This window comes from Lactuca saligna, chromosome 8, assembly GCF_052625555.1.
Source record: "Lactuca saligna cultivar CGN05327 chromosome 8, ASM5262555v1, whole genome shotgun sequence".
Lineage (NCBI taxonomy): Eukaryota > Viridiplantae > Streptophyta > Magnoliopsida > Asterales > Asteraceae > Lactuca > Lactuca saligna.
In genome coordinates this window covers 124,238,246-124,250,886 of record NC_136424.1, presented here as the reverse complement: position 1 = coordinate 124,250,886, position 12,641 = coordinate 124,238,246, and positions in this window count along the sequence as shown.

Here is a 12,641-nt window from a genome sequence, read left to right as displayed (position 1 = left end):
ACCACTAAGTTCAATAGTTAAGAGGACTTCTGTTTAGGTTTGAATCATTTGTTCCCATAGATGATTTTATGGTAAATGCATCGGATTAATTCTTCATTAGTTACCGATTAAAGTGATTAGGTTCACATTCTCTATTGCTAATCCTTAGAAAACATATTAATTCAAGCAATGGCGAGTTGTCTAAATTAATGAATTTCCTAGTTTATTGATTCGGGTTAAGTAAGACTTGTAATTAGCTAATCAAATTGGTGATTCAATTAACCTCTTGTTGATAGTGTATCACACAAGCTCACACATTAATTTAACTATCTTCTAGTTAATTATAGTTTCACATTTGTTATTCCTAGACATATAACTATGTGGTCACATAAATCATATGAAATTCATAGCTAAGAGATGTTCATACAACTTAATTACTGATTTATTAACAGAGAATAGTTGTTATTAACATATGAGGTTCTTTAACAAGCTTAACAAAACAATATCACCAATTAAAATTAATCCTAACCATAAAATCAATCCATGTTCACAAACTCATCTACCCTAAACAGAAGTTATGAGTTTTTAGCTCATGATTACAGCAGAAACAAGCTCAAAAACGAAATCAATTGGTAAAAACATAGTTCAAACAAGAGATTAGGTAAATTCTAAACTTGATTTTGCCTTGATTCTCCTTAAAATTGAATATAGGGTTGATTCCTTCGCTTCCCACGCTCCAGTAACACCTTTAGTCGACAATTGGCCTCCAAGGGTTCATCTATATTCTAGGGTATCTGGCACGAATGCCCTTTATATAGATTTTCACAAAAAAGAGGTGAATAGTCTAGTCCGTCACTTAAAACCAGTGTATGGCAAGTTAGCGACTCCAGAATCGTGAAAGTTCGACGTGACTCGTCGAGTTGAGACCCAACTCGTCGAGTCCATTTGGAATCAGCATTTTCTCAAAACAAGAAAGTCATCCAAAATTGTGTCTAGTTTTTAGAACATTTTGAATCTCTTCAAGCGGAGTACGGTTCATGAGATATGGTCAAAACACTGATGAGGGGTCAAGTTGTCTAGCAACATCCTTCTTTCTTCAAAATCCAAGATCCAAGCCTCCAATCGCTAGTTCCGCTTCCTTTTCCATCCGAGCATGTCATTGTTGCTGAAAAATGAAATTATAAACTAATTAAGCACCTTTTATTCATTAAATGAGATAAAATCAACATAAAGTATTAAGATAATGCGCGAAATTTTATAACTAAATATGCCCATATCAAGAGCCTGATGAAAACGAGCTCAAAAGACGAAAGGCCCATGAGGCTGAAATGGATGAACATCAAAGAATCATCCGTGAAGCAGAAGCGAAGGAGAGATCAGAACGCGAAGGTCAAGTCACTTTGGAAAATCGAAAGACTTTGTTTCCACCATGGACCTTGGAGCAATTTGTTAATGAGGCGGTAGATAATCCAAGCTTAAATTGGTTGGAGCCTGTAACTTTGTTTGATCAGGAGAATTCGTAGGATTCTCAATTTGATATGCCTATCACTCCACGAGCATTCATATTTTGCAGTTTTTATGTTATTGCGAATGCTCCTGCAACAGATGAAAAAGTTAATAACTCTTTAATAGAGTTTTATATTTCGCATGCTAAGCCTCAGTACCTCACTTGTAGTGCACAAAAGATTACTACCGTGAAGATCATAAGGCATATTCAAACAGGGTGCTTCGTGAACATCAAGTTCGAAACAACAAGAGGATCCGAAAGCATTGTTCACGAGTTTTCCTTGGCCGATTTTCCTTGTCTTAATCTCTATGATTGGATTGCTTTATTGCACTTCCTTTTGAAGGATGAAAAGAAGTATGAACCTATTCTAGGTTATACAAAATGAATGTTGATTTCGTACATTAATGAAGTGGCAAAATTTGACATTGGAATTGCTTTATTTCTAAATAGGATACCTACTGCTCCCCTTACTAGCAAGATGAAAGGCATGAACATGATGCAGATGGGGAAGATTGAAAAAGAGAACTAGACCATAATGTTTCATCGTGGTTCAGGAGCTAGTTTGCAGAAGTGCCTCTTCGCATTTCCTGATAAGCATGTGTTCTCTACAGTTTCCTTGGAATTTATTTTGGATATCACATGCCAATGTAAAAAGAATGACGATGTTGTGAAGAAGATTTACTCTGATATGACAAGGTGGTACATTGCCTTTCGCATGCATCTTCTCACAGTCATTCCCAAGCTTTTCAAGACTACAAAGAGGACTCGACAGTAATGAGCCTCTTGCCTCAATGGACGCAAAGGGGGAGATTGTTTGGAATTAGGGTTGCATCATTAAGTCTTATTTCAATAGTTCCTTTACGTAAACAGGATTGAACTTGTCCACAGTCATTTATTAGGGTTAGAGTATTTAAGATGCATGCATGCACCGTCTTTCACAACTTTGGAAATATTTTTGTAACCCTAATCATGCCTCTACAATAGCAATTCTTAATCAAGTTCTTCTAAGGATATGGTTTATAATCATTAAGCACATTTTGAATCATTGTCTTGTTCTTGTTCTTATTTTTGTTTTCAATCTGTTTTGAATCTAATCGATCTTTCAAGGATTAATATCCTAACAAGAAATCATGCTGTCCACGAAACCACCTCACGTAAAGCTTCATTCTCCTTCTACAATCACCAAAATGCACCAATAATGAGCTTACAACTTCAATGGAGGCTAAGGTTAGGGTTTCTAAGGTTGGGATGAAGATGGAGGTTGAAACCATAGCCTTAATGTTCCTTAAATAGGGTTCAAGACCCGAAAATTAGGGTTTTCACTAAAAAGCACCTTCTACGTCGTGGTGCCTTAAGACCATGCCGTGATGGGTCATTAAAATCCTGCAATCCAAAATGATATGCCACCTCGTGGTGATTTTCCACCATGTCACGGCCACTCCTTTTAAATAAATACAAGATAGATGATTCATACCTAGACCGGATGTTACAAATCTCCCCCACTTGAATTTGACTTTATCCTTGAAGTCCCCATCACATTTCTGCCTCAAGCTCCCAAGTCCATTCATATCCTTTTTGATGCTGTCATTGGACCTTGAACAAACATACCACCTTGTTGCATAAGGCCTTCATGTTCCTATCTAAGTTCACCACCGGTCTCTCCATATAATTCAGGTGATCATCAACTTGAATGTCATCTAAGGGAACAACTTCAAACTCGTTATCCATACACTTCTAAAGCTGATAAACATGGGAGGTGTTGTGGATCTTGCTGAGCTCATCAAGCAAATCCATTTAGTACTCAACCTTGCCTATTCGGGAGAAAATCCTAAAGAGACCTATAAATCTAGTGCCCATCTTGACCCACTTCCGAAATCGGATGTTACCTTTCCAAGGTGACACCTTCAGAAGCACCAAGTCTCATACCTGAAACTTGAGGTCCGAACATCACTGGTCTGGATACCTGTTCTGTCGGATTTGTGCAACCCCCAAGCTATAATGCACCTGCTAAATCAACTCCGTAGTCTTGAGTACTACCTCAATATTTCCCATGACCCGATGTCCAACTTTTTCCCATTAAACCGGGGTCCTGCACCTCCTCCCATACAACATCTCAACGGTGGTTGGTCAATACTGGCATGATAACTACTATTGTATGAGAACTCGGCCAATGGGAGGTAAATATCACAACTTCCTCCAAAATCTAAAACACATGCCCAAATCATATCTTTGAGCGTTTAAATCGTCTGCACGCTCTGACCGTCAATTTGGAGTAATATGATGTACTAAAATGCAACTGAGTACCCAACTCCTCAAGAAAGTTCCCCTAAAATTTGGATGTAAAACGAACATCCCGATCCGAAACCACTGAAATTAGCACTCCATGTCTAACTACCACCTCCAGAATATAGATGGCGGCTAGTTTCTCAACAGATATACTATCGGCAATTGGTATGAAATGAACACTCTTGGTCAACCTATCCATAATGAACCAGATAGAATCAACTCCACGTGTTGTCCTTGGTAGTTTTATGATGAAATCCATGGTAATCTCTTCCCATTTTCACATTGGAATGGGTAAAGGCTGCATCTTGTCGTAAGGTCTCTAATGTTCGACCTTGACTTTCTTGTAAGTCTGGCACCGCTTGACAAACCATGATATCTCCCTTTTGTTACATGTACACTAATAACTCAAGTTCAGATCTTGATACATCATTGTAGCACCCCAGATGGATTGAGAACTTTGACATATGTTCCTCCTCTAGAACTGTTTGTCTCACACCGACAGTAGTTAGAACCCAGACTCTACCACACTAAGTCAGCAACCTCGACTATCTTTGAAAAATAAAGGAATCATACCCCTGATTCGTTTGGCTTTCCGATTCTCATTTTTCAATCACTCCACTTGAGCCTTTTTGATCAAATCCAAAAAAGGAGAAGTAATAACCATCCTCAAACAAATATCCTTGATGGGAGCGCCCACTACCTTACGGCTCAGAGCATCAGCAACCACATTGGCCTTCCCAGGATGGTACAAAATCTCTCAATCATAGTCCTTAACCACATCCAACCACCTCTGGTACCTCATATTCAAATTTGGTTGATCCATCAAGTACGTACAACTCCTTTGGTCAGTGTAAATAGTACACTTAACCCCATACAAATAGTGCCTCCAAATCTTGAGGGCAAAACCACATCCCCCAACTCCAAATCATGTATAGGATAATTCACCTCACGAGGCTTTAACTGCCTCGAAGTGTAAGCAATCACATGACCCCTCTACATAAGGATAACTCCCAAACTTGAAATGGAGGCATCACAATAAACCAAAAAAATCATCTAGTCCATCGGGAAGAGCGAGAATTGGGGCCTCACACAACCTTTACCTTAGAGTCTTGAAAGCCAACTGTTGATCAGGCCCCCACCAAAAAGTCACATTCTTCTTTGTCAAGCGGGTCAAAGGCATTGAAATCTTGGATAAATCATCAATAATATCCCAAAAGACCTAGGAAATAGTGAATCTCAGATGGGGTCCTCAGAACCTCCCATCGCATCACAACCTTTATCTTTTCCTGGTCGACCAATATACCCTCCTAATCGACGACGTGCCCCAAGAACTGCACCTCTTGCAACTAGAACTCACATTTAGAGAATTTAGCATAAATCCCCTCCCTCTTTAGGGTCTCCAACACCTCTTGTAAATGTTTCTTGTGTTTTTCCTTGGTCTTGGAGTACACCAAAATATCATCTATGGATACTATCACTAATCAATCCATCATTGACCAATAAACCCGATTCATGAGATCCATTAACATTGTCAGTGCATTGGTGAGTCTGAAAAGCAGCACCACAAACTCGTAATGACCATATTGAGTCTTGAAGGCTATATTCCGCATATCATCATCCCTGAACCTGATATGATGGTACTTCGATTGCAAATCAATCTTTTAAAACCAAGATCCACCCTAGAGCTGGTCAAATAAATCATCAATCCTTGGAAATAGGTAACAGTTCTTCACCATAAGCTTATTCAACTATCATTGGTCAATGCACATACTGTGCGAGTGATCCTTCTTTTTCACCAACACGATCGATGATCCCCATTGAGAATTTCTCGGTCGAATATATCCCTTGTCTAGCAGCACCTGAAGCTGTGTAGACAACTCCTGCATCTCTGGTGGAGACAAACCATATGGTGCCTTAGTTATTGGAGTCACGCCAGGAATCAGATCAATCCGGAACTCAACCTGCCTCTCGGGAGGCACTCCTGTAAAATGGTTAGGAAATACATCGGGGAAATCCAGAACGATGGGCACCCCACTCAACTATATCTTGCCATCAAATCGAGTTTATGCAACATAATCTAGGAACCCAGATCAACCTTGCTAAAGACAACTCTTAGCCCTTGCAGCTGAAGCGAGAGCTGACCCATGCGAAGCTCCCTTGCTAGGAATAACCAGTTCTCCCCTACTTGGGGTTCAAAATCTTACTAGCTTCCGCAAAAAGACAATCATGGCCCCATTAGGGCCCAATCAATCCATCCCGATGATAACCTTCAATCCTCGCAGAGGAATCAACAACAAATCAATAGAGTATCTCTCACTAAACGGATTCAGGACACACCCACGATGAAACCTCGATACACTCACAACATAGTCATCCATAATCTCAACCTCTAACGGGAAATATAGAATTTTGGGAGCATCGCAAAACTTCTTAGTAAGTGTAAGAGATACAAAGGATGGGGTAGCACCCGAATCATACAAAACATGAACAATCCTACCATTGAACAAAATGGTTCCTATACAAGATCACATATAATCATCAGCATAATTAAGAAAAACAATAAAGGATAAGGATTAATCACATAATAGTAACCACATCAGGTGCCACACGGGCCTCATCGGTGGTTAGCTGAAATGACCTGCTATGAACCACAGCAGCCTATACCTTGGCCTGGTGGCCATCAGTAACCCTCAAGGTGGTTGGTGCGGGTGCCGCCACTATTCCCCCTGACAATCTCAGAAAATCAACCTTTTTATGGCCGATCTAATTGCAATGAAAGCAAATCAGAGCATCCCTGGAGCATTCCCTAATCATGTAGCCCAACTAACCACAATTGAAACATACTAAACCCATCAATCAAAATGCCCCACCGTGCGACTTGCTGCACTTGCCACAACGTCAATGGCCTTGCGGGCCTTTAGTGCGTGAATTAGAAGTCTTGGGCCTTTTTAGCCTAGCTCACTGTTGTTTGTGCTTGCCCCGACTTTTGCTTTGTCCAAAGCTCCAACTCAATCTCCCGCTCACGGGCCTTCTCAATCATATCATTTAAGGTATTGCACCACGAGAAGCTAAAAAACTCCCTGATATCCTCTCTCAACATATCATGGTATCTCATCTTCCTCATCTCCCCATCCACATCATACTTCAGAACCAACAAAATCCCTTTCCCTGAATTTCGCGATAATATCCATCACAATCTTAGTAATGTGGCGAAGGACCTGGAGCTCCCTTACCAGGTGCTGCACCTCAACAGTTGGTGCAAAATCCCTCTGAAACCTTGAAATAAAATCCTCCCAGGTCATGATTTCTACTACCGCTGACCCTACAGCTCAGATAACCTCATCCCACCAATCTCATGCTTGGTCCTTCAGCAAGCATGATGCAAATCCCATGTTTTCCTCCTCATGGAAAAAAACTCGTCCGCTGAGCATTCTCCATGTCAACGATCCAACTTCAGCTAGCGATGGGGTCCTTAGCCCCAAATAACTCAGGATCCCCATGTACAAGTCTTGAAATCCTCGAATGAGGGAGTTCGAGCTCCTATCTGACCTGTAACAATATACCCTCGAATAGACCTAAGCCTCTCATCCGACAACTCCATAATCCCCTACTTGATAGTACTGGAAATCATAGGAGTAGCATCCAAGATACTGTAAGTAACCTCAACCACAATGAACTCCCGCAACCTATCATCAATCAGTTATGTGCCTAACCCATAACCTAAACCATAACTAGACCCAGAAACTCCTCGAGTAATCATCACCATGCTCGAATTGAAACAAAAACATATAAACAATCAGCATAAGACTTAAGGGGGAATTTCCTTACACACGTCTCCTTAGAGTGTCTAGGTCTACTCTCATCTCTGGTATAAATCCTGTGCTTATAGTACTATGTAACCAATACTACCTTTTACACATATCTGTACCCTCCTCAAGAGTCATCATGATTCCTCTAAGTCATGACACTAGAACCATAACTATTCCTATCTTAAACAACATACATATCCTAGACTTTCCTAGGAATCCACGATTCTCACCACTCGTAGTACCGAGAAACTCAATCCATACCGTTGGTTGCCTGATGTATGCAAGTTATACACAAATGGAATCACATAGAGTGTCAAATGATGATTCTACCATAAGTCCACAACCAAATAATAAACATAAAATAAGGTCAAATAAATCATTCTAAGGCTATATGATCCTAGTCATATACAACTTTGAAAGCATACACTTAGCAATTCACTGAGCCGCCATCAATTCCAAGTAATACATAACATCAAATTCCCCTAGGCTATAAGGCATCACAAAAATCAGGCATTTCAATCATATTATTCCTAAAGTTATCCCTAGACCTACTCTAGCATGCAATTCACATATCAAGAATATTGATCATAACACATAAGTATGGGTAATTTCGTAACCACTTACTTAAGATCATTTGATTGCACACATCGCACCCCTTTTTACTTAGTAAAAATATTTTTAGAAATTAAATTTCGTTTTTCTTTTAAAAGATTATCATTTCCTCAATTTGAGCTCTAACACACCTGAAAGTGTGCCCGAATCCCTCAAACCAAGGCTCTGATACCAACTTTTAATAACCCAAAATCAGTGATAAAGTTTTTCATTCAAAGATTATCAATTTCAATCATTAATTGTATTAAAAACCACCATAAAATATAATATTTAAAACATCAGAGTACAACTATTCAAAATGCGGAAATCATGAGGGTAGGATGCTGTGACATCACACCAGACCCTTTCCTTTCGAACAAGAAGTATCTAAAATCATAAACATAAACTGTAAGCATAAAGCTTAGCGAGTTCCCCAAAGTACCACATACCATAACTTACAACTTGGCTTAACCCTGGGGGATAAACCAACCTTAAATACATATATGGGCTTCTCCCTTGGGCCTCACCCTGGGGTGTATTTCAACTACATCAACAAACATGGTCCCCTCCCTAGGGCCTCTTCCTGGGGTATCATTCAACCCAAATATAAATAGTTCTCCCCGCCTTAAGGTTTATTTCAACCCATCATACAAACTCATATAAGCCACATAACAGCTACCACCCTAGATAATACAATAATGAACCAACATTGATGCCTTCGACCCATGGATACAATGAGGAAACTCACCTCACATACAGATGAGAAAGTGAAACAACACGTTGCTCCAAAATTGAATCTACTGGTCACCTATATAAATGCACTAACCAAAACTTAGAATAGATATCACAATACCCTAAATACCTCTATGTCAATCTTTAGTCAAAATCTAGGTCAAAGTCAAAAGTCAAAAGTCAGCCCAACTAGCCACTACGTTGAGGCCTCCTTGGCCACGTCGTGGTCACAAACCGCCAAAACAGACAAGTTTGGACCACGTCACCACACCGTGGCGACTTCAACCACATTGTGATGATGTGGCTGGACAACTTAACCCATTAAGTCCTTTTTCCTTTAGCTACAAAAATTCCAAGTCTCTAATATGGTCCTTCCCATGGTCATGTTTGGTAAAGTTACCAACTTTATCCCTCAAACCCTTTTATAAGGAAAACTTCCAAATGCAACCACTAATAGTGACTCAATGCATCAAGATTCTCATTAATCACCAAATCCTTAGAGTTGCACCTCTAAAGTTTCTAGAATGGTTTCACACTCCAAAGTGACCTTAAAATAATGGCTTTATGGACTTGCATGTCCAAAACATTCATTTTCCATTTTAGGGAAAAATAGGGTTTAATGACTAAAATCCCGTGCATGACATCAATAATTGATTATAATCAAGATCCAAGACACTACTTGCTCATTTTGACTTTTAGATTCATGAAGTTGCAAAATTTATGAGATCCCATCACTCAAGTACTTTTAAGCCATGGAAAAGGTGGACAAAAACAAGAGATCTAGCAATATGGCAAGAACAGGTTGAGTCTTGGGCACTCTCCAAGGTCCAAGAGATGATCTTAGTTGAAGAAATGATGCTTTCCAAAAACCACCTCACCAAAAGCTTCCTTCTCTTTCTAAAGTCACCAAAATGCACCAAGAATGAGCTCCTAACATCAATGGATGCATGGGTTAGGGTTTCATAGGTTAGGAGGAAGATGGAGGTTGAAACCCTAGCCTTAATGTTCCTTAAATAGGGTCCAAGAACCGAAAATTAGGTTTTTGACTAAAAAGCACCCGCCACGTCATGGTGCCTCAAGGACATGCCGTGTTGGGTCATTAAAATCCCACAATTCAAACTGATATGCCACGTTGTGGTGATGCTCCACATGTCATGGCCACTCCTTTTAAAATAAATACAAGAAAGATGATTCATACATGGATTGGATGTTACAAAAGTTTTATAGTTTAGAAGTGGGCTTGCTGGTAGAGACAAGATTAAACTTGAAGGATGATGCATATAAGATGTCATGAAATATGGTATGTTCATTGTATTTGAATAGCAACATAATATATAATGAACAAATTATGGCCATTATAATGCCCAATTAAGTGAATCTGTGAGAATTTGTTCATACACAAGAATTGAGATTTATTAGAGCACATATGACAAGTCACTCTGACGTCTATGATGAATGATAAATGTGGTTGACAAAACACAAAAGATTTATACATTAGAAGAAAAATAAGTAAATGAAAAGTAATTACAATCGGGATGGATGGAACCGTACAGAATGGATGAATTAGCATGAATAAAGGAAGAAGGTTGAAAAGTTATTTGTTTGAAAAGCTAAAGAAGATGTTGTTATTGTACTTACAAAATAATTTGTGAAGAATGTTGTGATATTTTTTATAGTGATTGGAAATTAAGGACCTCCTTAACGGATTACATGGTTGATCATTTGAGACATTCATGGTGATGACATCATGATTAACAAAATATAGTAAACTAACATCCCTTTTATATTTCCTTATATATAATCATGTAGTAAATAATGAAAACACTTTGTAGAAATTTCATCATCTACATTTCCCATTTAAGAATATTATAAGTTTCATTTAATCTCATGAGTAACGTAATCATCCACGTATTTGTTAACACATGAATAATGATGAACTCCTTGAACGATGTGAACGTCATCATAAATCATTATTAATTTAGTAAAATATGTTGAAATAATTAGATCCTTATGAAAATGAGTATAATTGTTGTTAAATATGATAGATAAGAACGCGGTCAGATTGGTCATAACGATGATTTAGCTCTTTCAAATCACGATCCATATAAAGGAATAGAACGCTTTCAACTATGTTACAATGAAGAAAATTAAGCAATCAACTCATTAATATGGAATTGATCAACCCTACACTAGCTTGAATATGTTGGACACTTGATTAATCGTTTAGAAATGGTTCCATAAATGATGGTGAGTTTGTTCTTCTGTTGAAAGTGTGATGATCATCGGTCTCTTCTAAGCCAAGAACCATAGTTGGATTAATACCAAATGATATAATGTAAAAGATGCTAGAAATTAATATCAAAAGGGAATTACTATGAGAATCAGACATGATGAGAAACGAATTGAATCAAAATGATGAAGAAAATAACAAAAAATAAAGGAGATTGAAATGAATGAGAATGAAATTGAAACAATTTTGAGATGAAACTGGAAGGAATTAATGTGGAAGAATGGATCGAAACTGGTATATATATATATATATATATATATATATATATATATATATATATATATATATATATATATATATATATATATATATATATATATATATATATATATATATATATATATAGAGAGAGAGAGAGAGAGAGAGAGATTTGCAATCTTCTTTGTCTACTTATATGTATTGATACGATAAACTACTATATATATATATATATATATATATATATATATATATATATATATATATATATATATATATATATATATATATATATATATATATATATATATATATATATATATATATATATATATATATAGAAAGCATTTTTCCTTAAACCTCATACATTTGAAATTAACAAGACTATTCAACTTACAAAAATTAATTTATGATTAATTGAAATATTTTGATGCGTGACTCCCAAAACTCTTCAAATCATGTCATTTAATTGATGAATTAAATGAAATATTTAGTTTATATAAGAAATTTATAGATTACATATTGCATGTATGTCAACACAAACTGATATATTATATTTGTAGGGTTTGAAGAGTTATGTGAGTGGTTCCTTAGATGTAAGAAAGCAATTGCAACTTTTCCAAATATAAATTCATGTAAACTTAAATTGGGTGCATATAAAGTTTTAGATATTAACCGACGTTCAAATTTAGGTATGTTTGTAAATGTATACTTGAGATCATTTTTTAAGTTTATATGGTATGCATCTTTCTATAATCACATGATGATGAAGTGGGACTGGTGATCACTTCTCATGAGCTTTTGGTAAATCAACCTTCAAGCTATTTATTAGTTAGAGAAATTAACTTTGTTAATATGTATGTATCTTTATGTTGTCTCTCCTTTTTATGCTAAGAAAATACATTTTATGTCCAAGAGAACATTATTCAACATGTATTTTATGCTATTATAAGTTATATATTATGTTAGTTTCTATTTCTTATTTTCTTGTAAAATACATCGATGTAGTTTTTTTATAATTGATTTTGATGAAAGAAGTTTACGATTATTATTAAAACTTTTTGGTGACAATGAAAAATTAGAACGAATGATTTTTAATATGGTATTACTTTATTGAGGAAAACTAATAATTATGTGTGTTATAAAAATAAATTCTTTATGTTTTACCAAAACTTATATGGTTGTATCAATTTTAAATGATTTATAATAATAAAAATAAATTATTCTCTAATTGTATTTGTCAATTTCC